We start from the raw sequence: 26887 nt of genomic DNA, 5'->3' as shown, positions 1-26887 counted from the left end.
TCATTGTGTAAAGGGTTCCTTTCATCAATTCTGTGATAAATCAAACAATCCTTTTATAAAATGAATGTTTGATTTCCCCAGTCGGTATGGCCTATTTTAAAAAATATATGGTTTAAGAATAATAATAGCCAACATTTATATAGTACTTTATGGTTTGCAAAATGCTTTGCATATATTGTCTCATTTGCTATATATTTCATATAGAGAAATAGCATGGCACAACAGAGAAGTGAACTCGGAGCAAGGAAATCCTTGGTTCATATCCTGACTTTTGGGAGCATCTAGGTGGCTCAGTGGATAGAGTGCCAGGCCAGGAGAGGGAAGGTCCTGGGTTCAAATGTGGCCTTAGATACTTCCTAGCTATCTGAGCCTAGGCAGGTCACTTAATCTCAGTTGTCTAGCCCTTACTGCTCTTTTACTTTGGAACTGATACTTAGTGGCAATTCTAAGATAGAAGATAAAGGTTTAAAGAAAAAATCCTGACTTCGGTGCTTGCTTGCTTCATAACTATAGATAAGTGAATTAACCTTTTACATCCTTGGGAAACTCATTAACTCTTTAAATTATGGACAAAATCACAGATTACAATCCATATAGTCTATTTTAATGAATATTTTCTAATAACTAAAGATTAACAACCAGATTTAAAATTTGGAAATCTTTTGTGTCATGTGCAAAATGTTACATTATAGATGTATGTTATGAAAGTAAAGTCTTCTGGGAAGAAAATATACAAATTGGTCTTCCTTACCTTTTCCTGCAATTTTTCTTATCCATCTTATAATCCATTTTTTATTATTTACAGGTAGTTTTGTTTTTTTTTAATTTTTCCATTATTTAGAGTAGGGATTCCTGTGATTTTTAGAAAACCAACACCTTTTGATAACTGTATTTCATACAGTTTCCCTTTATAATCCTATTCATTTTGTGCATTTAAAAACATTATTCTGAGCATGGGTCCATATAAAATGGTTAAGAACTTTGGATAAAAGCAGCCTAGGATACTAACAGTTGAGCTGTACCAAAAAGGGGTTAGGGCCAAAGTTCTTGGAGATTAACTTGTGTGTTTGTACATGCACACACACAGGTGAGTGTAAGGGGTATCTGAATGTGCTTTTCTTACTGTATTCCAAGGCCAAACATAAATATATCTCTTAATTGTTGTCATTATTACACAATTCTTTTATAAAAACCCCAGGTGAATGTAGACTATGAAAACTAGTGAAGGAGACAAGTCTCATGGAACTTGCCAGGGTCGCTACAAGTATAACTGCTCCTATACCTGTCACTCTGTGGGTGAGGAAGTTAAGGCCAAGGGGGAGTACTGTGACTTGCCAAAGGACATAGAACCAATAATCTAGTGATGGAGCCAGAATTAGAACCAGGGTTTTCTGATTTCTAGCCGTATATTCTTTCTGCTCTACCATCCTGACCCTCAAAAATTGAGCTTAGGACATTTAATTACAAGTCTCACCCAAGGGCCAGCTCTCTGATTACACCAAGTGTGCTGCAAAAGGTCATTTCTCCAGTTTTCCTTAGCCATTCTCTCTGGGTTCTAGTACGGACACCCAGTTTAATCTTGTTGTTCAGTCAATAGCTTTTGCATTATCTTTCTTTCTGTGGTTAATGTACCATTTTTCTTCTCTTTTTGCCCCCTATACAAACACTGCCATGCTTGAAGTGCTTTCCCTGCTTGTAGAAAAGTTATAGCCTGGGCTGCAGTGGAACAGTGCTCTGATTAAAGTGATTAAAACTATATACAGCATGCATAATTAACCTTTGCGCGGGCTGTCACAGTGAGCTGATGCATGGAGCCGATACTGTATCTATCTGTGGCAGCAGGCGTATGCTACATGACCATTTTTTTTTCCAGCAGAATTTTAATCACTTGAGGTAAAGAGCCAGGAGAGAGAGATCAAGGTTGTATTAATCCTCTCAATGGCTTTATAATTTCCCTTCTATTCGACTGCCGGTAATCAAGAAAAATAATGCTGCCTTAATCCTGGATGCCAAGGTCAATCATCTCTGTGCCCTTTGATAGTAAGGATGTCATTATGAAAAGATTTTTTAATGAACATAATTCTGCCATCCTACCTCAGGGGAGAGGAGTATGGATAGGGGCTTCATAATGGTCAGGCGTGTCTTGATTCCTGTGAAAATGATTAGCCAAAATATTAGTCTTATTACAAATAAATTCTTAGCAGCTGGCCAGGGCAGTAAGCTAGCTACAGGAAGCTGTCAGTGATTGAAAAATTCAGGATGTGGGGCAGCAGCAGCTCTTCAACAGGTGAGGAGGATAGCAAGTGGGCCATCCTGACTGATTAGCAGTTGGACAACACAGCAAAAAGGAACAACACCAGGCAGTCGGCAGGTGGACAAAGCAGCAGGAACACAGCCCCTATTAACATGGACTTGGCTTTTTGGAAGCCTGCCAGAATCTCAACAAAAGTGCAGTGATGCACAGATGTGCACTGACATTTTAAAACAATGCACTATTTTTTAAGAACATGCAGACAGGTGAAAACCAAAAATCCTTTCAACTGAAAAGCACCTGAACTAAATCACAGAAGGCTGTTTGCAGCTCCTGCTTCTCTCTCCACTCCCGATTTCCTCCTCCTTTCATATCCCCTTGCTTTCTCTGTTCCCTCCTCTCTCCATTTTTTCTCTTGTTACCCTTCTCCTCCCTTTTCCCCTTCTTTATTCTTTCTCCTTTTCATTTAATCTTGCCCATGAAGTGTCATCCAGAGGAGATGGCTTTGATGATGTAGCCTTGAAAAAAGAGACAAAGCAGACAAGCTTTAAAAAAAGTCAATAATGCTTATTTCCCTAGTACCTTGTTAATTGGCTGACTGTGATTATGACTTGCATTACTACAAAGGAAAATAGGACCAATTAGGGAAGCAGTTCTCAATCTATGATCCTATGTTCCTTCATGAACCTAGTACTATTTATCCTACGTAAGAGAAGGCTGTAGGTGATAATTTAAGATTTCAAATATCTGTCGTTTCATTCATGTGGAAAATTCATCCATCAATGAAGGTCACAACTTTCCTATTACTCAGTAAAAATCTCAGGGAATTGAATAAGACTAAGAAAAGGTTAAATAATTTGCCATGGTCACACACAGCCCATAAGTTTAAAAGGAAGGGTATTAGCCCAGCTCATCTTAATTCCAGGTCCAGGATTCTTTCCATTATGCCTCTCAATAACCTAATATTAACTTTATATTCATGAAGTTATTAGGTTTATTTTTTAGAAAGTATAGGGAATTAATTTTTCCTTTTGAGAGAGAGAGTCCTGGGCTTATATTTCTTTCTTTCTTTCTTTCTTTCTTTCTTTCTTTCTTTCTTTCTTTCTTTCTTTCTTTCTTTCTTTCTTCCTTTCTTTCTTTCTTTCTTTCTTTCTTTCTTTCTTTCTTTCTTTTTCTTTTTTTTTTTTTTTTGGTAAACCTTCACCTTCCATCTTGGAATGAATACTATGTATTGGCTAGGCAATGGGGGTTGTGACTTGCCCAGGGTCACACAGCTAGGAAGTGTCTGAGACCAGATTTGAACCCAGGACCTCCCATCTCTAGGTCTGGCTCTCAATTCACTGAGCCACCCAGCTGCCCCCCCCTAAGATTATATTTTTTTCCAGGGCTTTTGTCTTTCTTCCCTCTCTTTGCAACCAAACTAGAGGTTCCATAATCCTCTTGTAATCAAATCTTATGGCTACTCATCACTTGCTTTTGGCCTAGTTGAGTAAATCACTATGACAGTATAATAAATCTTACTAATTTTGATTCTACTCATTTGGAATTTGTAATAATTTGACTTAGACAGGCACAAAGTTTACTTTTATTTTGTCTACAAAGAAAAGATTTGTTAAGCAAATTTAGAAAATGAGTGATAGTGTAAGGGGCAATATATTAACCCATCTCAGAGAACAAATAGTTCTTAAAAGTGAATACCCTATTTGTAGACCAAATGTCCTATTAATACAAATAATCTTAACTATTTGTTAAAGAAGAATCTCATCTTGAAAACATAAGTTAGTCTGAGAGGTTGGAAGTAATACAACTATTTTTCTTTTTTAAAATACTCAACAATGTACATTTTTATGAATTTGTAGAAATGTCCCCAATTCAATACAACTTAACAAGCATACATTGTGGTTCTTCTCTATGCTGGGAAATGTGATAGAAGCTTTGGGAATTCGAAGAGGAAGAAAACTCTTGTCCTTTAAACATCATACAATACAAAATAGATATCTATAAGAAAGAATGTGATAAATACCTTAAGAGACAGAAATGCTTGAGGGGGAGAGGCATTTAGGGGGGTGAATCACAGGAGGGAGACATTAAAATAGTTCCAGTTAGAAAGATCTTTCTTTATTTGTGACTGATTTGTTAAGGCAATCTTTGATAGGTTAGTTTTATTAAATTAAATGTTGTTTCCATGAAACATTTACCACTTTCCACAGATCAGTGAAAGTCACAGAATCATAACAACATAGATTTTGAGTTAGATATAACCTAAGAGTTTATCAGTTCATTGTGACTACTTGTTGGTTGTGCTATATTGGCAATTCCTTTTGTGTACACATCAGACTACATCGAGGTTTAAAAAAATGTTTTGTGTTGATTCCTTTTGGTATTCTGACAAAGCTTCTACCAGTGGTGGGTTTTTTATCTTTTGTTTTACTCATATTTGAAGAAAATGCTAAATTTCAATTATAGCTTATTGAAAATGAACATGTTATTTTTTTTCCCATCCAAGTTCATGGACTTCTTGAAATGTGTCTCTAATCTTTGGGTATCTGAGGAAACCAGGTTAAAAACTCCCATACTAGATGATATCTCAGTTCCTTTCTAATTCTCAATATATGTGATTCTGTGCTGAGTCTAATCCCCCCTATTTTATAGATAAAATTATTGAGACCCAGAAAGCTTAAATGACTTATCTAAAAGCATAAAGGTAAAAAGGACCATAGACTTGTCTGAAATACAAGTCCTTTGATTCCAAGGTTCCTCCTTTTCCCATTGTATCACAATATTCCCTGGAAAGAGAGCATAGACACAATCACAGTAAGAAATAGAAACATGAGCTATATATACCATTAGGGGATTGAGAGATGTATTATAGAAGAAGATGGGAATTTTTCTCAATGTAAAAGTATGCTGGACAATTTTTAACAATTCGCTTTCCAAGGAGAAGGAGGTAGAATTATAAGATTTAAAATTGTTTTGACTCGATATTAGAATTATAAAAGTAGTTGCCGTTTACAAAATATTAGCCCCTAAGTCAAAATGACTGTTAGCAGCTTTTATTTACAGCAAGGTAGAAATAGTGAAAGTGGGAAATATATGAAGGAGACAAAGCCTGGTCTCGCCTACCAGCCCTAAGTGCTTCTCTGGTGAAGTGAGTCCAGTTCAGCACGCAAAAGGGGCTTCTCCAAGTCCCAATCCCCATGTGGATTTCCCAGTAGTCCTCAGCCAGAAGTCCCAGTGCTATCTTCAGCCAGAGTTTCACCAATGCAGAATGACTCCAAAGGAAAAGAATGTCTCTACAAATCTGCTTACCAACACAGAATCCAAGGGAAGAGTCTCTCCAAAAGCCAAGGAAGGAATGTCTGGAACCAGTTTCTCCAAAAGCCAAGACCAAAAAGAGAGGCCAGACCTTGTTGGTCTCCTTTTTCCACATTATTACCTATCTCTCTTCCTCTTCACAGAAACCAATTGCAGTCTTTCAATTTGTCTATCACTGCCCAAGCAGGGTGCTATGCTTGTGGCCTTTGGGGTGTGAACTATTAAGTGACTTGTGAGCTCTCTTACCTAATGGTTAGCTAGCTACTTTAAGTTCTTGATTTGATTAACTAAAAATAGATGAAGGGAAAGTTAATTCTATCTTCACAGTATATATGTCAAGCTTTTAGGTTTAATCTGCAAAAAAAAATTATTTTTTATTTCTTTTTAAATATATTTATTTGTTACAATTAAGATTCCCAGGTATCTCCCACTCTCCCTTCCCTCCCCACACTGGAGAAAGTATGATTTGACAAAAAAGATTTATGTATACATAAAACTATGTCTTAGGGGGCAACTGGGTAGCTCAGTGGATTGAGAGTCAGGCCTCAGACACTTTCCAGCTGTGTGACCCTGGGCAAGTCACTTGACTCCCATTGCCCATCCTTACCACTCTTCCACCAAGGAACCAATACACAGAAGTTAAGGGTTTAAAAAACAAAACAAAACAAAACTATGTCTTGCTTGTTTCTAGTTATCAGTTCTTTCTTTAGAGGTAGACATTCACAAGTCATTCTTCAAACAATGTTTCTGTTGTTAAATATAATGTTATATTTCTTTTCACTCTTCATTTCACTCTCATTTCATTCTTCATAATATCATGTGGATCTTTCCATGTTTTTTTATAAAATTAACCTGCTTGTCATTTCTTATGGTGCAATAGTATTCCATCACAAACATATTCAACTTGTTGATCCATTCCCCAACTGATGAGTATCTCCTCAATTTCTAATACATTGCCACCTCAAAAAGGGCTGTTATAAATATTGTAGAAAATATAGATTCTTTTACTTTTTCTCTGATTACCTCAGGAAATAAGCTTAATAGTGGTATTACTGGGTCAAAAGGTTTTGTAACTTTATAACTCTTTGGGCATAATTATAGTTTACTCTTCAAAATGTTTGGAACAGTTCAGATTTACCCACAATGCACCCATTTTTCCACATCCCCTGCAACATTTGCCATTTTATCTTTCAAACCAATCTCATAGATGTTAGATGATGTCTCAGAATTATTTTGATTTGTATTCTCTAATTGATAATAATTGAGTTTTTTCCATGAAGTTATCTATAGCTTTGATTTGTTCATTCAAAAACTGTCATTAATATCTTTTGACCATTTATCAATTAGAGAATAAATGGTTCATATTCTTATATTCTTAACAATGTTCTCTATATATTTTAGACATGAGATCTCTAAGAAAATATTAATTTTTTCTCAGCTTTCCTTCTAATCTTAGCTGTATTGGTTTTATTTGTACAAAGCCTTTTTAAATTTTAATTTAATGTATTCAAAATTATCAGTTTTATATTTTGCAATGCTTTCTATCTCTTACTTATTCATCAATTCTTCTCCTATTTGTAAATCTGATAAATAATGTTCTTCTAATTTTCTTCATCACTTCCTTAAGTCTAGACAATCAACAAAACAATAAATCAAGCCCAAATTTGTTGTGTTTATAGATTTCTGAGGTATAAATGTTCATGTTGAAAGTTGAGAAATTAGTTCTCTTGAGCTGGTTTGAGCTTCTCCAATATATCCCTGATTTGATGTCAATCTCATAAATTAGAGACAATTTCAGTTATATGGAGAACTCTAGGTGTGGAAATTTCCTTTAATAATGCAAATATCTTTGTTTGTATACAATCATAGAATTAAAGATTCTATGCCAGAAAGAATCTTTTAGGCCATTAGATCCAAATTCCTCATTTTATAGATGAGAAAGCTAAAGAACAAAGGGACAGAATTACAAAGGATCATAGATCTAGTAAGTGTCTGAATTGGAATCTGGACCCAGGCCTTCTAACTTCGGTTCCATTGTAACACACTCTTTAGGAAATTGCCTAAGACATGTAGAGGTTAAATAACTTGCCTGTAGTCCCAGAGCAATTAAATGTTAGTGGCAAAATTAGAATGTAGTTCTTTTTGGCTCCAAACCTAGTACTATACTGTCTCCATAAATTAAAATATGCCCCCTAAATCTCTTGTCCATCTTCTGTCAATCTGTGATCCCTAATTTTGGGGGGAGAGGGAGGAGATGATACAACTAATATTTTCAGTCTGTATAACCTCTTGGAGGAAAGGAACTCATAAAGTTTACACTTCTATATAAGGTAAGCATTTCCTTTTACTTACTTTATTAATCATATCCCTCAAGCTTCAGTTGATCCCTTTCAAAATTTTGGTTTTGGTAGTACTGCATAAGGTTGACAGAATTGTTTCCTTTACTTCATACATTTTTTGATAATCATTCCTATCTTCCAAACCATGTCTTTTCATCAGATTTTCATAAAAAGGATTCACCTAATGTACTAAAAACTTTCTTCTACTAATGCAGCCCTTAGAATATCCATTTATTTCATTATAACTTTATAAGTATCTCTCTTTGTTTCTTATTGGACATATCTTCTATTACCTAATCCAAATTGTTCATATTATTTAAAATTTTAATTATATTTCTCTGTATTTCTTTATTTGATCCTTCTTTTCCTTCTGTTCAGTGGAGTACTTCTCCCAAATCCTCTTTTTAAAGAAGATGCCCATGACAGCAAAGGAAAGTAATAAATGTTGGAGGGGATGTGGCAAAATAGGGACATTAATGCATTGCTGGTAGAGTTATGAATTGATCCAACCATTCTGGATGGCAATATGGAACTATGCCCTAAAGGCTTTAAAAGACTACCTACTCTTTGATCCAACCATACCACTGCTGGGTTTATACCCCAAAGAGATCATAAGGAAAAAGACTTGTATAAAAACATTTATAGCTATGCTATTTGTGGTGGCAAAAAATTAGAAAACGAGGGGATGTCCTTCAATTGGTGAATGGCTAAACAAATTGTGCTATCTGCTTGTGATGGAATACTATTGTGCTAAAAGAAATAATGAATTGGAGGAATTCCATGTGAACTGGAACGGCCTCTAGGAATTGATGCAGAGTGAAAGGAGCAGAATCAGGAGAACCTTATACACAGAGACTGATACACTGTGGCACAACCAAATGTAATGGACTTCTCTACTAGCAGCAATGCAATGATCCAAGACATTTCTGAGGGATCTATGAAAAAGAAATCTATCCACATCTGTAATGCAAGGTGGCTAACAGAAACTTTTTGCTTCTGCAATTTTTAACGGTCACAAAACGTCAGTTAAACATCTTAGAATGTTCAGAAAGTCAGTTAGAACTTAAAGCGATAAATAGAAGTGAAGTTCCAACCCTCCAGTCAAGCCTAAATGTTTCTTACTGGCCCTAGTTTCTTCCCTGTATCCTCTGTCTCAAGCCTCTGGGAATAAACTTGTTTGAGCTGCCTCTCCTACATACACCATTTCCTTTATCTCCTATATATCTTCCCATACCTTCATTTCTCTTCCAATCACCTTATAATCCCTTATTATCTTTTATCCTTCCTCATACCTACTCTACTCAGCTTATTTACTTTCTTTTTTGATAACACATCCTGAGAAAGAACTGTGGGAGCAGAAACACAGAAGAAAAACAACTGCTTGATCACATGGGTAGATGGGGATATGATTAGGGATGTAGTCTCTAAATGATCACCCTAGTGCAAATATAATATAGAAATAAGTCTTGATCAGTGACACATGTAAAACCCAGTGGAATTGCATGTTGGCTATGGGAATGGGAGGAGAGGAGAGGAAGGAAAGATCATGGAAAAATTTTCTTAATCAATAAAAATTTAATTAAATTTAAAAACTAAGAGGAAAAAGAAAGGAAGGAAGGAAGGAAGGAAGGAAGGAAGGAAAGAAGGGAAAGAAAGAAAGAAAGATGCACAAGGTAGCTATCTCATTATTTAATACCCGGATTTCATTGTGTTCTCTCCAGTCTTATCATTATGCAAGATAAAATCAGTTCTGAAACTAACTCTTCCTGAATGCCTAGATTGGCTACCCTTTATGGAGACAGTATAGTACTGGGTTTGGAGCCAGAAAGACCTACATTCTAATTTTATTCCCACTTATTAGCTTCTTTTTATGTGCAATTCCCCTTGCTCCTATTTGACAACATTAGATTGGGAGCTCCTAGAGGACAGGGACTGTCTTTTGCCTTTCCTTATTTCCCCAATTCTTAGCATAGTGCCTGGTATGTAGTAGGTACTTAATAAATGTTTATTTATATTGTTTCTCTTCTTTTGTCTCTCCATTTTGGAAAGTTCTAATAGATTTATTTAGTCTATTGTTACACTATACCATTCATTTTTAATTTCTTTTGTCTGGATCTTCAGTTCTATTTACTCTTTCATGAATTGAACTGACCCCAATATTTGAATATCAGTAAGAACAACCCATGATTTTATACAAATAAAAGATAACGTCTTCAGTTTTATTTTCAGTATCACATTCTTGATGATGTCTAACACTATCAGTAAAAAAAAAAAAAAACAACCTTCATTGTTTAAGAATTAGATTTTAATTTAGAAAATTAAATTTGGAGGGTATTTTATTGAGCTGTATAATTTCATAGGTGATTGTTATCCTCTCTATTAATTCATAACTAAACCCATATCTTCTTTTCTTATATGATTCTTATAAACATTTTCCTTTAAATTGTCAATAGAACATCTACTCAATATATTCAATGGCCTCTTTTTCTTTCATTGCCTTATAGCTACTAATGAACGACTCATCTGTCTGTTGCTTCTCATTCTCACTACATCACCAATTTACCTTTTTTTTGGTTACATATATTCTTAATAATGTGTTTTCTTTTCTGTGTAAATTATAATTGGTAACATACCTGTCTTTTGCTCAACAGTTTTTGACTCATGGGAGAAAAAAGGCTTAGTATAACTCTAGAAGAAAGCATAAGTTTCTAATAAAAATACTCCAGATTTTTTGGGTATTTCCTTATAAGTAATCTTAGAGTCAGTGATAGGTATGGAGACCTCTACAAGAAATTTTTGGAGCAAGCCTTCTGTTGCCAGGAAACAAGTGTAGTCTGGATAGGGAGAACAGTATGAGAAGGGTTGGTTTTTATTCTCCATAAATAATACACTTTGAAAGATTTTAATAATGGAAAAGATTGAAATAATCATTGTTTGCTTATATTTTAATTAGTTTATATTTCAACCAGCCCTGTTCTTTTATATTTCTACATAGTTTAATGTATCTATGATCTCATTGGCATAGGTAGTCCCTCCAGTAATTCAGATTACAGGTCATCCTTGCCTTCCATCTTGGTTGATTCTTTTCCAGTTCTTTTCATAAATTCTCCGTAGAATATATGCCCAATTTGCTAAAGGCCTCCCAGTAGTTCTTTTAAGATTTCGTAGATAGCAAAACTTAGACCACCTTCTTTTCTTTCACTCTTACTTCATGATTAGCTCATCTCTTTTTCTATCATACCTTTTCTTAATTATATCTTTTATACCACTTGAGTTTAATTCAGCAATTGTTTATCAAGTGCTATGTACAAAGCACTTTAATAGGTACCGGAGGGGTTCAAAGACAAAGACAAAAATATTTTCTGCTCTGAAGGAGCTTGCATTCTCTGAAAGAAAGCAATGCAGCCTATATGAAAGTAAGTAAATGCCAACTCTAAACAGAGTAGTAATTTCAAGACAGAGAAGGTTCTGATAACAAAGTGAATTGGGAAAGACCTTTCATAGGAGACAGCATCTGAGCTGCATTTTAAAGGAGGCTTTTGTGAGGTGGAGATGAGGAAGATGTGCATTCTGGACATTGTACAACAATTTACTTGTACAATAAAAAACCTATAGAAGTCAGAGGTAGAATGTCATAGTTGACATGGGCCATTGAAGCTAGAATATAACTGGGTGAAGGGGCATAAAACCACTTTTTGCATGCATGCATGTCATTGTATGTGACAAATTGCAGCATATTTCCACTGTACACCTTTAAATTGTTCTTTGAGTCACCTAAATTTTTTATTCTTCTATGACTATGCTGTTCTGGGAAATTTTAGTTACCTAATATCTCTGTGAGAATCTTGACTTTGCAAAAGGGTGCTTTGGCACTAAGGAACAGCTGGGGATCAATGAAAAATATTGCACTATTTCCTGGCCACAGTTCAACTTACTCTCCCCTCCTCTCAATTCTGAATCTATATCATGAATCTGCATTTCCTGTTCAAGACTTACATACTGATGGACAGATAAACTCTATACTGATTTTTAGGAAAACCAACCAACCATTACATTAGATAGTATTTTCCATGACATTATGCTTGATTCTGAAAAACAACCTTTGAGCCATCACAGTCTACTGAATAAAAAATTGGATCAGTAGTCAGGAAACTTAGTACTTATGCTACTTTTGCCATATCTTCCTTGGGTGACCTTCATAAATTCAGTTAAGTTCTAGAAATATTTATAAGCACTTACAATATTCAATATCCTGTACAAGGTGCTGGGGAAACAGAGATTAAAATCAATACAGTCCCTTTTTAAAGAAGTTATGAGTCTAGAAAGCAGAATACAACATGTACACAAATAAATATATGGTAGATTAGGAAATTATCGGCTGTTGAATTTATTGGGAGGTTGAACACTTGAGTGACTCAGGAAGGAAAAGATTTATTTTAAGCAAGGAGTCAGAGATCAGAAGAAGGAGTCATGGAAGCTGATACTTGGGCGAGACTTTGGAAGTACAGAAACATCTTAACAAGCTAAAAAGGGGAATAAGATAGAGGGTTGGAAAATAATAGAGTCTGAAAAGGACAGGAAGAGGTTGTGGAATGGTTAATAGTCCCATTTTGCTGAAGCATGTAAAATTCACAAATGGGGATATTAATATAAAAATCAAGGTCAAGAGTCTCCCAGTGTCTCAGATTTTTACATCTATAAATCACTAAAGAAAAGAGGAAGAGAAGCCATTCCCAAACAAGACAAAGTCCATGTAAAATCTTGCATTGTCAATTCAGTGCAGAAGTACAAAATACCATTACATATCTGATTAATTAAGGAAACATGTCCCATATCAACACTGAGAATTTCTCTTTAAATAACTGGAAAAGCCAGACAGACAGCATTAAAGTAAATGGCAGTGGTAATGTGAATCATATAATTTGAGAGAAGTACACATAGAATACCCTTTTTAACAAGCTTGATAGACATTTTCAGTAGAGGTTTGGATTGCTACAGTATACAGATGGAGTACACTGTATTGCTGTTTTTAAAATTTTTTATTTTTTACATTTTTCCATAAGGCAAATGCTTGCTGTATACTATATTTACAAACTGTTACAAATGAGGGATTCAATAACAAATGTGCAAAGAGAGATGTTCCAAAATAGAGGCCTGAGGAAGTAAATACACTGTGCTGCTGTATTGGCACAGTGTTTATAACTTCTGCTTTATTTAAATACAAAATCTGTTCGAGAGACGTTTAGACAAAATGACCAGACATGCTATAAATAAGTCAGGAATTATTCTGGGCTGTTTTGTGAATTAACATATGTAAGCAAATGGATTCTGTATGGTACAGAATTCAGTTAGGTAAAGTTAAACAAAATTCTTGTCAGTGCTTTGATGCCTTAACATACTCCTGTCATGCTAGTTCTTTTCCTTTTGTGAAGAGAAAGAGTTCTGGGAACATAAATCTCAGTCATTGATCAGAATTTTTTTCAAAGAGGAGTATTTCAATATAAGCTCTTCATTTTTTTAACATGATACCAACAATAATTTCCTATTGGGTGTTTTTTTCAGGTTTATATTCCTAAATTCGATATTAAATACCCTTCAACAGATGACCTCACCCTACCTGACATCTTCTATTACTTCCCAATGTTAACCCTCTCCTGCCTTAGGGAAATATATTCTCTTCTCTACTCTTCCTTTCTCTCCCCATTCCATCTTGACTTTTAATTCAACCATTTACTCTTGCTTAAGCTAGCTGTTCCCCTCTGCCTTATCCCTATCCTATCCTGGAATGTTGCAATCTCTTCCTTTGAAAATCTAACTTCCTTCTTTCTCCACCACTACAAAACCTTCCCAAATAGTTCTAGTCTATAGGACTACTCGTTTCCTTGAATTTCTATAATTCCTATAGTTTCTATCGCATAAGTTAATACTTGATTATTTTTATGCCATCATATTGTTGTAAAGTTTCACACATCACATATATCTCTGCAACTAGACTCAGTTTCTTGAGAGCAGGAACAATACCTTAAATAGTTTGCATCTCTTAACAGTGCCTAACAATGCTAAGACCAGGTACTTAAAAGTTCCTCAGGATTTGTATAAATGTAGCTTCCTTAGCTTTATTGTTGACTACACCTTAGCTCAGGAAGAAATTCAGGTTGGAACACATTGTTTTCAAAGCAAGGTTTAGGATACGGGGAGCTGGTAATGTAGAAAATGGATAGGTTGCATAAGTGTATCTTTGTATTTAGTTATGTCCAATTCCCCTCATCTGTAGGGATTTAGGACTGGGATATTTTCAAGTTCATAATCCAAGAAAGGAAGAGAAATTCCCACATTAATGAAATCATAGATCTGAATTCTTCCCCCACCAAAAATAAATGAATAAATCCTCCAGAAACTTAAAACAATTTGAAGATCCTCTCCTTTGTTTCTTTAAAGGAAATGTAAAGAATAATCTGTTCATATAGGTAGTATTATTAAATATTTATTGAAACCTTTCATCCCAGTAAAGCCCTGAAGAGACAATCAAAAGAGAAGTGAGTCTTCATGTTGACCTTTTAAGGAAGGGGGAAGAAATTATCTTACTAAAAAGAAGTCAGAGAATGTAAGAAGCACAAGTCCTGGCACCAGTGAAGGAAACTATAGAATGGAACAGCTACTTATCCACAATATAGAGCTAATCCTACCCAAAGTACAGTCCACAGCCCAGGATGGTCAAGCAAATTGTGGGTCAAAGGGAGCAACCAAAAATATGGATGTATTTATGTTAGAGTTGGAAGCATAGAGAACAGAATTCACAGTGAAGTAGGTAAGGAAAACAGGAATGCTAAGTGGAAAATGCTCAAGAAAAGTCAACTGGCTTACCCAGGGTCAGGAAAGATGAATGGTCAGCATGAAAGATAAAGGAATCACCATTATTCAGTCTCACAATTAGTTTTGGAAAAGTCAAATTATGAACAGTGGGAAGACTTTCTGAGTTCCATGAGCAACCTTTGATAGTTGGCTGCCCCTGGTACTTTTTCAATTCCTGGTATAGTGAGGGATTTAGGATATTTATTAAGCATTGATTAAAATAAAATATTTGATAAAGAGATCTCTGAGGATGCAGGCGAGGCAGAGTGTTGGGCCTGAGACCAGAACTTAGAAGGAGGAACACAGGAAAAGGTTCTGAGAGTTGATGAGGTCTTCTGACTGATTGACTGACTCTCTCTCTGGCTGTTGGTAGAGGCAGACATCTGAGACCTTGCTCTGTGCTGGTGAGGGAAGAGAGAACTCTGAAAACCATCTGAAGAGGTGTTCTACTTTCCTGACCAAGAGAAGTCATCTCTAAGAAGAAGATGGTAGATCTGTTTTGCTGGATAACAGTTTGGAGAAAGAAAGACTGAAGGCTGTTTGCCTGGACTCTGGGCTATGCCAGGGTTACCTTATTGTCAGTTAGCAGCTGCTATCTTGGCTGACTGAATCCATATGTACTTGGACATATATTTATCAAATTAAGTTAATAGAATAAGGATTTTACTTAGATTATAGTCATATAGCGTTTTGGGATTTTTAGTAAGTGCATTTTTAGTGTAGCTGGAAGAAAACGAAGGCTTTGTCGTGAGACAAACATAGAAGGTGGGTGGATATAGCTCCTGTTAGTGTTAAGGCTTTCTTTGTTATTAATACTTTGACTTGTTGGATTTAAAAATCAGTCTGGCAGTCTACTGAACTATTTCTGGCCTGGGCTAGCTACCCCCAGCCCCCAAGGTTTCCCAGCACAATCTTCCTTATCTCCCCCTATCATAAACCTAAAACTGAAGCTATCTTATCTGATGAATATTAACTTTCTTGAGGAATGTTTGTCTATGTTTGCCTGCTTTACAATATTTGCCTATTTAATGTATGTTTGCCAAATGCTTCCAGCCCCCTGACCCTGAAACCCCCCTCCCCAGATGCTTCCTGACCACCTGTCCCTGACACTACCTTGATAATTATGTATGTACCAACCCCCTTCCCCAAACATTTCTATATAAACTCTTGGCTGAGAATTCCAAGGGGTCGTTCAGGCATGCCTCTCTGCCTAGCGACCCTAGCTACTATTGCTAGTAAAGAATGAGCCTCTTCTTGCATATTGCATTGTCAGTGTGATTCTTCCTTCGGCCATGAACCTGGGTTAGGTATTAAAATTTGGGTACAACAGACTTATATCTTTTAATTATAAATAAATAGATTTTTATGAATTTATAATTTCCAAGTAAAGTACATACTTGCGTGGTGAAGGGAAGTCACTCCTGACTTTCCTTCTGAGGGGAGAACTGAAAGATGTTTGTGAACAACAACAAAGTATCTTACCACAGCCTCTTCACAACACAGATAATTTCAATACTTCACTAGATACCTAACCTGTCTGCTTCCCTATAGGATCTGGACACACATGGCACTGCTTTTTAATTTTTAGCTTATTTTTTTTGGACGTGGGTAACCAATTGGATAAAGAAAACCCTTTTACTGAGGGAAGCATTTTGATTCAAGCCCTGAGTAATAGAGTAGTAATATTAATTAAGCAATAATGATCAAGGCCCAGGGCATTTCCTAGGGATTTCTGAGAGGCTGGAAGGATTTTGCCTTGGGCTGTAAATGTCAGTTGCTCATTAATTCCCCAGAAATGCCTAGGGCCAAGGTTGCTATTGCTAATAAAACTCATTTGTTTAGTTATTTAACAACAACAACAAAAAAAATGGTTTATTATTTTCCCATGGAGCTATTGCTGCCTCCTGAGCACTATAAGAATAATCTATTTGAATAATATCATATTCCTTAAGTCCATCAAACCTTTTTTTCCTCTCTTCTTCCTATCCAGGTTATAATTAAGAATAAATTTGACTGATTTAGAAAATTGTCAGAGGGTGGTCATCCATGGCTATTTTTAAGAAAAAAATTATTTTTAAAAGATTTTTTTAAAGTGTCAGCTTTCTCCATAGGAGTGACTTTCAACTCTGTAATCTTAAACCCAATTCTCTACTCAACTTCCTATCTACTTTTCCAATTGCTATTGATTATTCCCATCTGGATGTCCAATTCAATAGGCACTCAATAATTAAATAAATAAAACTGAACTCTTACCCCCATATTTCCTAGTACTCCTGCTTTCCTACCTTCCCGCAAAACACAGATTAACTTGAATATGTTGTGATATAAATCTTTGATATAACGCTCTTACCTTTCATTGATCTAGTAGTCAGGGCATTCTACCAGACCATCTCAAAAATGAACTTCAAGTCTTTAGATATCTTTTCTTAACTCTTTTTGCATTTGCATAGTGCTCCTTTCTTGTTTCTTTACTTCTTTGTCCTAGATGGCATTGTTTAGATTCAGTTCCTTCCTAAGATTCAGTTCCTTGAAATACATCTTCTGATAGGCATGCAGTTTTCATCCAATTAGTCTGTGCTGCTTCTCAGTTTTGTTTTTAAAAAAAAAATATTCATATATTACCGTTAAACTTATACTGTATTCAGTAGTACTTTGTGCTTTCCCAACACTCTTGATTTCTGTTAATAAATTTGCCATTCTAATAAGTAACCTGGCTCAAAACCTTGTAGTCATTTTTGGCTTTTTCCTCTCTCTCACATTTAGTCACCAAAATTTGATTCCATCCCTATTTTCATTCTTATTGTCACCTACCATCCCATTTCATACTTTCATTTCCTCTTACCTATATAGTTGTAATAGTTTCATCAGCAGACCATATATCTACTTCCCAGTCTTTTCTCCACCACATTCCAAATAAAACATAATTGCTATATTAATCTTTCAAATATCCATATCCTATCATGGCAATCCTTTAAAATTTTTTATTCCAATAACAAATTTACACATAGGATTTCCAAAGTTACATGATTCACATTGTCTTGGCATAGGACTCCAGGTTTCCTTGGACACCCCAAATGCTAGAAGTTTTTCAATTTAAATAGAAAGCAAGAAATTCCTTTCTTTCCTTGCATTCTTGTTAATGCTGAGGAAAAGGTGACACTGGGCATCAAAGATTCATGACAAGGAAAAACCCTTGAGAGAAAGATTCTCCTTGGATTCTGCCCTAGATTCCAAGATAGACACTGATACTATCAGGTTGTATCTAGGACATTTCCTATCCCTGACCAATCTCATTCCATTACCTCATCCTTTGTCACTTAGACCCCTGTTATTGTAAGACTATAAAAAGGCCAAAACACATCTCCAATAGGAGACAGTGCTCCATCTATGCTGTTTTCTCAGCCATTTCAACATGAATTCCAAATTAATACATTTCTCTTTTTATTTCTAAGCTAAGTTATGGAGTCTTGCATTCTTGCAAAGGGTACTCATCTCGAACTCCAGAAGTTGACCTCAAGTCCCCCACAACAGTCTCACTCCTCTTAAGATAATTTCTAGACTCAGTATCTTCTTATTGTTGTTGGTCAGATACTTTAGATCAGTGATGGGGGGGGGGGCAGATGAAACTCCCTGAAATGTTCTATCCATCCAAGATATTATTCCTAATCTGAGGAATACAATGAGTAGGATACAATACAATGAAACTTCAAAAGAGTTGCCTTAGAAACAGACTGACAGATGAGCATTTCCTTTCCTTTGTACCCCTCTTTAAAAAGTTTGCCCATCACTGCTCTAGATAAAAGACCAGGGTAACAGTATTGGGCCTTGTTTGTAGGCTCATGCAATGGATAACAGAGTCTGATAAAAAAAATTTTAATTTAATAAAAGTTATAAAGATTTAAGAACATGATAGATATACAGGAAACCCTAAAAACTAAGGGGATACTAAGCTTTTACCCACTCCTAACTGATTTCCCCCTCATGTGGTTTTTTTCCTCCTGGAAACAAGGCTACTCTATTTCTCTTTACCACTAAACAAAACCCAAAATTTCCTATCTAAATAACCTATTTCTGATAACTTATAAATAATATATTTATCTTAAATCTCTGTCTCCAAAAAGACCAGCAAGAGCAAGTTTGATTAAGGCCTAGCTAAAGCTTTGCCATGACTCTGCGTTTCCCACAGAGGCCAGAGAAAAGATCTTCTGCTTTCTTCTCTGTCAGTAATTTCTCTCCAACCACAGCCAAACAATCAACGAACTCTAAGTCCTGGTATTTCCAAAATGTCACAGGGAAAGACCAAGGAGCTCAGGAACTTCGCTACCTCTAGGACCAAGTTCAGATCCCAAGAGAATCAGTGCAGAATCTCTGAGTTCCCAGTGGCTGTTAAAATCCCCAACCTGGGAATTCCAACAGAACTCTTTGCATTGTGAGCTGGCTTGAGCCGTTTTGGCAAAAACTCCTCTCTTTTGTCACTCAACTTATCAGAATCAATTACTAATCAATAATATTCCTGGGAGCAGCTGGGTGGCTCAGTGTATTGAGAGCCAGGCCTAGAGACAGGAGGTCCTAGGTTCAAATCTGGCCTCAGACACTTCCCAGCTATATGACCCTGGGCAAGTCACTTGACCCCCATTGCCTACCCTTACCACTCTTCTGCCTTGGAGCCAATACACAGTATTGACTCCAAGATGGAAGGTAAGGGTTTAAAAATATATATATTCCTAACAATCCCCCCTTTGATCATATGGAGAGAGATATCTCTTCCATTTGATCATAATTAACCATGTAATTCAAAATCTATACTTAACCTTATTATTATATACCCCCCAATAAAAAACAAAAAACAAACATCTTAACCTTAAGCTTATCTTATCCTATTTCTATGCTATATCTTATTTAAGCTAAAACTGTGCTAGGGAAATAATTCAGGTAAAAGAGAACTTCGAGAAACAGAAGAAATCAAAGAAAATATACTTGCAAACATGCAAGTTGAAATATTATAATTACATAAATCCAAAGTGAAAAATGCAAACTTTTGCAAAAATACAGTTATAGAAAAACAAATTTACATTCTTTTATACACTCCCTTCTTCTCTCCCCTATCCCATATTTGACAAGCAATTCCACTGGGTTATGCATGTGTTATCACTCAAAACATATTTACATATTATTCATTTTTATAAGAGAATAGTCTTATAGAATCAAAACCCCAAATCAAATAACCAAACAAGTGAAAAATCATGTGTTTTCATCTGCATTTCTACTCCAACAGTTCTTTCTCTAGAGGTGGATAGCATTCTTTTTCACAAGTCCCTCAGAATTATCCTATATCATCATATTGCTGTTAGTAGTAAAATCTATTACATCTGATTCTCCCACAATATTTCAATTACTATGTATAATGTTCTCCTAGTTCTGCTTGTTTCACTTTGCATCAGTTCATATAGATTTTTCCAGTTCTTTCTGAAATCATTCTGTTCATCATTGCTTATAGCATAAACTAGTATTCCATCATCATCATAAACCACATTTTGTTCAGCCCTTCCCCAACTGAGGGGCATCCCTTTAGTTTCCAATTCTTTGCCATCAAAAAAAGTTCAAGTATAAATATTTTTGTACAAACAGGTCCTTTCTAATTTTTTTTATCTCTTTGGGATACAGACCTAGTAGTGGTATTGTTGGATCAAAAGATATGCATCTTTTAAAAAGCCCTTTGGTGAGATTTCTAAATTGCCTTCCATAATGGTTGAATCAGTTCACAACTCCACCAACAATCCATTAGTGTCCCAATTTTGCCATATCCCTTCCAACATTTATTATTTTCCTTTACTGACATATTGGTGAATCTGCTAGGTGTAAGACCTGAAAATTGGTTTCATTTGTATTTCTCTAATTTAGAGGGATTTGATTTCTTCATCTGAAAACTGCCCATTCATATCCTTTGACCGTATATCAATTGGGGAACTATCATGGCATTCCTTTCTCCAAAACCTTTCTGATTATTAAATAGAATTAAAATTCCTTACCTTGTCAGTCAAGGTCCTAAAATGTCTAGCTCCTATTTAATATCCTCACATATACCTTCCACTCCAGATAGAATGGAAGCCTGCGCTTGTCTGACTTTTGGTCTTCTTGTATGTAGTGCTTTGCATTCCCTCTAAACTCCTATTGAAATAATAGCTGTCCTTTAAGCCCAACTCAAATGTCATCACCCCATGAAGCCATCTTTGATCTCAACCAGAAGTAATTTGTCCCTCTGAATTCTCAAAGTACAGAAGTCTTTTGAACCTTATATACCTACCACATCCTATGGCATATTTATCTGTGTAAATGCTTCATCCTTCCTACCAAGATACCCTATAAGCACTTTGAGGACAGAGGCTAAGTCCTCATCTTCTTCAACATATCTATTTTATTGATACTCAACAAATATTTTCCAAACATATGACTGCTACATCTTCCTAGCAATTGATTGGCTGAGATGTTAATTGGCCTTTGCTGCTACATTTGCTTTCCTCTCTCCAGTTGGTGTGTAGAATAAGCAACAAAAACTTTTCAGGCCCTATTACCTTAACTCTGGGGGAATAGAATAAAATAGTTTTTATTATGATTCCACCAAATGGAGGTTCTCTTAACCACGAAGGCATTAGGTATATTATACTTAAATGAACTGTGGAAGTTTGATTTTGTTCCCCCTCCTTTCATCAGTGAATAATGGGTACCTTGCCTGTGACTGACTCTCACACAGATTCCATTTGATATGGGTAAATCATCCCCCTGCAGCTGTTCCCAGGTTGTCTTCATTCAGTTATTTGTTGTGCAAACTGTGGAAATAATTCCTTGTTCATAGTGAGAACAAGCTGTCACTTATCTGATGTTGTTTTCATAACATTGTCGCATCCTACAATCTGGTCTCTGGCATCCTTAATACTATTGGCAATAGCTTCTCTTCAAAGCAAAATTGAACTTAGACCAAAACATGTCTATGGAGTAGTTCCATTGGCTAATAACTCTAATGCATACACTAGATTTCACAAAGGTGTTTTGTTTTGTTTGTGGGGCACACTATAGAACACATTATGGAATAAATCAATGGTGATGAATTAACAGACTTCTGCTCTAGTCTTTGTTCACTGGGTAAAATTTGTTGATAATGGCATTTTGTTCACTAAATCACTGGAAAACAATAGTAATTTAACCACAATGGAAATGACTTTGATAAATTATACATGAATGAGACCTTGGAATTTTAGTGCAGATCTAATTTGGTATTATCAGTATTTGTAGAGAAGTAGATTCCATTTTTGTTTTGTACTGAGGTTCAGAAAACCTGGGGAAAGAAAGGTTTATTCATATATTGTGAGCACCCAGTGTTTTACAATTTAAAAAGCTATTGATACAGAATTTGAAAGGTTTTCACATCTTTTGACCCATCTATTTTTACATATTCTATGAGACTTTGTGTAGCTCAATTTTTTTAATATGAGAAAATGAATCATCTACCAACTGATTTAGGAAAGGAAATATACATAAGAACAGTCATTTGAATTTTTTAAATGCGATGAAGAAAGAGCATGATTTTTTTGCTATTAATTTTGAGAGCAAAATAAAATGGATTTGTGTTACTTCGACTATCCTATAGATTCCGACTTTCTTCTGTCCAATATGACAACTCAACAAGTCCACAGAAGTAGTTTTGGTTTTTTTAAATCAAGGTCCTCAAAATCTAAAGTTGAGTGTATGATTATTAGGGGCATACACTCTAGTCAATTGAATCCTTGAATACCCAGTTGTACTTAGAGTAGTAACATGGGCATTCAATTTTTTTAAAATCAGAATTCTGACATCACCTCTAAGAAACAAAGTGAAATATTGTATTTCTCATTTTTTATTAAGCAAAGGTCAAATAATAATGCATCAGATACTTAAGATAATCAACTAGAAGCCCATTTAACTATCAACTGGTTTAGTATTTTACAGAATGTTAGAAATACTGGGAGAAATTTCAGCAATGATCTATTTCAGGCACCTCTTTTTCGAGGTATATAACATGAAGTTCAGAAAAATTATTTGCCCAAGGTCACATAACTATTCAGTGGCAGAGCTGAAACTAAAGATCTGGTCATCTGACTCAGTCTTTTGCTGTTTTCGCTATACTTCATGGAAACTATGATTGGGAGGAAAAAAAAATATCTCTGCTTATAGTGCTAATGCTTGCTTGAGTCTAATCTTGATAAGTAACAATATGGCTCTGGTCATTATTCATTTTGTTTATATGCTGCAGCTTAGTCAAGATAAAGGAACTCAGTTATGTTCAATAATACTTCATATCAGGCACTTGACTAGCAGTATGATATAATGGAAATGACGCTGGGGAGACATGAATAATAGAATTACATTAAAAAGGAAACATAGAGGTCAACTAGTCCAGCCTTCCACCCAATGGAAGAATCCTTCCATCACCTTGGAATCATAATATAGAATCAAAGAGTGAGAAGGAACCATAGAGATCAGATTGTCCAGTCTTCCCAAAAGAATACTAGACCAAAAGGTAAACCAGCGGTAAGGCAACAACAGAAATGACACTGGACTATAAGTCAGGAGATGTAACAATAGTATCAACCCTGTCATACCCTCTTCCTAAGTGGTTTTAGAAAAGTTTCTTTGTATCTTAAGTATGTCTTCTGTAACATGGAAGGGATGGCATATGAAAATGTGCTCAAATAACATTAATTATAAAAGAAATAAAAATCAAAACAACTTTGGGAGTTCATCTTACAACCAGCAAATTGGAAAATATGACAGCATATGGAAACAATTATATGATGCTGGATTTTTAAAAATATCCTACTTAGATTTAAATTTTTAAAAAATAATTTAATTGTTTTGCGGGATGGTTCTCTGAGAAAAGGGAAGCAATATCGGTGATGTGAAAATTTAAAATATTTTTTTAAAAATTGAAGCGTTAGACCTAATGACCTTTAATGACTGTATCAGCTCTAAAATTGTGATTTTTCTCTTGAATTCTTCCTACCACAGGGAACTCTCCACCTAGCAAGCAAACTCTTCTGTTTTTAGAGAGCTCTTATTTTTAGAAAGTTATTTCTTATATTAAACAATAATCTGCCACCCTGTAACTTCCATTGGTCCTATTTCTGCCATGCCCTCAAGCTATTTAAAGTCTAATCCCTCTTCCACATGACAGTTCTTCAAATATTTCAGGACAGTTGTCATATTCCCAAGTTTTCTCTGCTCCATGCTAAACATCCCTAAATATTCTCTCATTTTATGGATTTTAGATAATTTACAATTTTGCTCACTTTCTTTTCGACATATCTCAGAGCAGTTTATAATTTATGTGTGAAATTTATAAATGATAATTGAGTGCACTGGAAGGAAAAACAAACATGGACTAAAGGGGTCAAAGAAGGATTCTTTTCCAAGTACTTGATAAAAAGTAGTGAAATACTTCTGCAGGTGTTCTCTCTAATCCAGTGACAATCCTCTATTTCTGTGCCTGGTTTATTGTATTCAGATGCTTTGAGTTCCTAGTACTCCTGGCACCAGATGCATACTCCAACCTGGGACTTTTCTGTATTTTAATTCTTACTCTCATAACAGCCTGATCCAATGAAGTCCTTCCTAAACCAGCTGCTGTCTACACCAGTACCATTCTTCATATCCTCAGTCTGATTTTCCACTCCAGTTCACACTACATGTAATATATTTTCATTTTGCCCAGTACTTTCTGTAATCATTATCTAACTAAATGGAATAACAGTAATGGTGTTAATTCCAGGCGAATAGGGGACAAGTGTGCTTGTGCCCATACATCAAATTATGCTGTATGATGTGCACCTATACTTTCTATGCACGGGGAATCTATTTGCAAATAATGTCCAAAGAAGAATTTGCAAGTAGTATTGAGCGTGGACCTGCCATTCAGATTATCAAGAGTAGTAAATTTATTTTTCTGGTCAAAATTTCAAGAAAATTAGAAGTGATGAGAAATTTAACACAAACTAAATTGTAACACAATATTCATCATTTTCTTAATGGTAATGAGTCTCTAGTCCTTTTCTAAAGAGAGAAGGTCTAAAGCCAAGGATTTTGAAGGCTTTGTAAAAAAACAATTGGTCTTAATTTTATTTTCAATAAATTATTTTCCTCCATCTCAAGGGCAGATTTCTTATCAGGGCACCACTTAATGGTCTGGAGGACATTTACTAAATATTTTCCTAAAGAATTCATTCATTTCCAGCAATTTGCACTCAGAAACCAGTTTTTCATTGGCAAAGCTAAGTGGAGAACAAAGGCCAAAATGTCTGAGTTTGGTTTTTTTTGTCTATATTACATGAAATATTACCTCAGTTTTCTATTTGCTTCTATAAGATGAGCCCTGGCCAGACAATGCTTTAGCTATGTCAAGTCTGATTTAAAAAAAAAAATAATTCTCATATATCACTAGAAGTTCTAAAAGAATCCTAATGTACATATAGGTCTCCAATCCTAATATTCTCCCATTTAAAAATCAGGTATTTATAAAGAAGTATGTCCTCAGTTTAATGTTCAAGATTTGCATGAGTATGGAGGGTGTGCGCACACACACACACACACACACCACAATAAATGACAAACATCTCTTCTAACAAAGAGTGCATTATACCTGATTAATTTAATATCCATAGCCATTAACCTTCATGGCTTAGGTACTCCTATTTATAAATGGAAAGATATATATATATATATATATACACATATATATACATACATATATATGTATGTGTGTGTACATATTATATGTGTATGTATATATCCACATACCCATGTATATGTAAAAATAAAAAAGTGTTTCAACAAAAACCTTTCAACATGCCTACTGCATCTGACAGTATATTCAATATTTCATGATTATAGATCTCTACTTGTCCAAAGGAAGGGAGATTCATTTCCTCAGCTCCTTTCTGGAACCAAGTTTGATAATTATAATTACATGGTGTTGAGCATGAATTTTTGTTCTTTCCTTTACTATCACAAAAAAGTGCTGCTATGAATATTTTGTTTTATTTTGGCCTGACTTTCTTGAATTTTTCACTTTGCTTTGGGAATCTCTGGATTTGTATGCGTTCTATGTGCTGTTCCTATATAGTTCTACCAAAGAAGAACAATATCACCTCTATACCCTATGGTTTCTATTCAGGACTTTTCTTAGGTAGGACTACTTGCCAGATATACTTTAGCGATTTAATAATGGTTTGGGCAATGTAGAACATTTTAATATAGAAGAATAAATACCCCAAAGAATATGAAATTTTTCATTAGCAGTATCTCCATGATTTCCCTTTTTAAGTAAGAGGAGTAGTTGTGAGGACTTTTTGTTTGATGTCTTTCCCACTTCCCATCTAAATTTAAGTGGAATGATCCAAGTAAAATAAGTTATATCATAAATAATCTTCAGAACATTTTAATATACTACCTATAATGTTAAAAGTCAAAGCTTTCATAAAATTTAATTTACTTCTCTCTGTACTTTAAATCAGGAATGGCTTCAGAATGTGCATTTTACCTGATGAATTTAATAACTACGCCCACTAGCCTTCATGGCTTAGGTACTGCTATCTCTTAAAACTGGCAACATATTTATGACTAATCATGAATGAAGCCACATAATATGCACTATATGCTCTCTAATGCTACTTTTGAGCTCTATGCCTTAGGATTATTTCCAGTGAAACACCATAATAACAAGATCCTTCTAGTTCTTCTAGTGCCCCCTGGGGTTAAGGTCCAAGTCTGTCCTGCTTTATTCAATTGAATTTTCTGCCAAAAAGAATTATAGTGTTATGGATTTTAAAGCCATAAAAAATTGATTGGTGTCTATCATAAGCACAATAGATTTATATACAACTTCCTACTTTCCCAAAGCCCTAATTCCAGCATCAGCCAAGTAGTAGATTATATATTTCTACATGAAGCTTTTGTCTGGATTTTCATAGAATAGATGGGGTGACTTTTTAAAAGTTTTTTTTTTTAATCTTTGTGGTCTTAGGACACTCTATGATTCACTTCTTTTTTTTTAAACCCTTGTACTTCGGTGTATTGTCTCATAGGTGGAAGATTGGTAAGG

At 35.2% G+C, this 26887-nt stretch overlaps 1 protein-coding gene across 1 annotated transcript in view; it reads left to right on the top strand.

Annotated features, from left to right (window-relative positions):
* SDK1 (sidekick cell adhesion molecule 1) overlaps positions 1-26887 on the top strand; it is a 1179904-nt gene that overhangs the window by 698741 nt on the left and 454276 nt on the right. The gene's annotated exons all lie outside the window — the stretch shown is intronic.

This window comes from Gracilinanus agilis, chromosome 1 (genome assembly GCF_016433145.1).
Source record: "Gracilinanus agilis isolate LMUSP501 chromosome 1, AgileGrace, whole genome shotgun sequence".
NCBI classification, from domain to species: domain Eukaryota; kingdom Metazoa; phylum Chordata; class Mammalia; order Didelphimorphia; family Didelphidae; genus Gracilinanus; species Gracilinanus agilis.
This window is presented reverse-complemented; position numbering and strand designations above follow the sequence as displayed.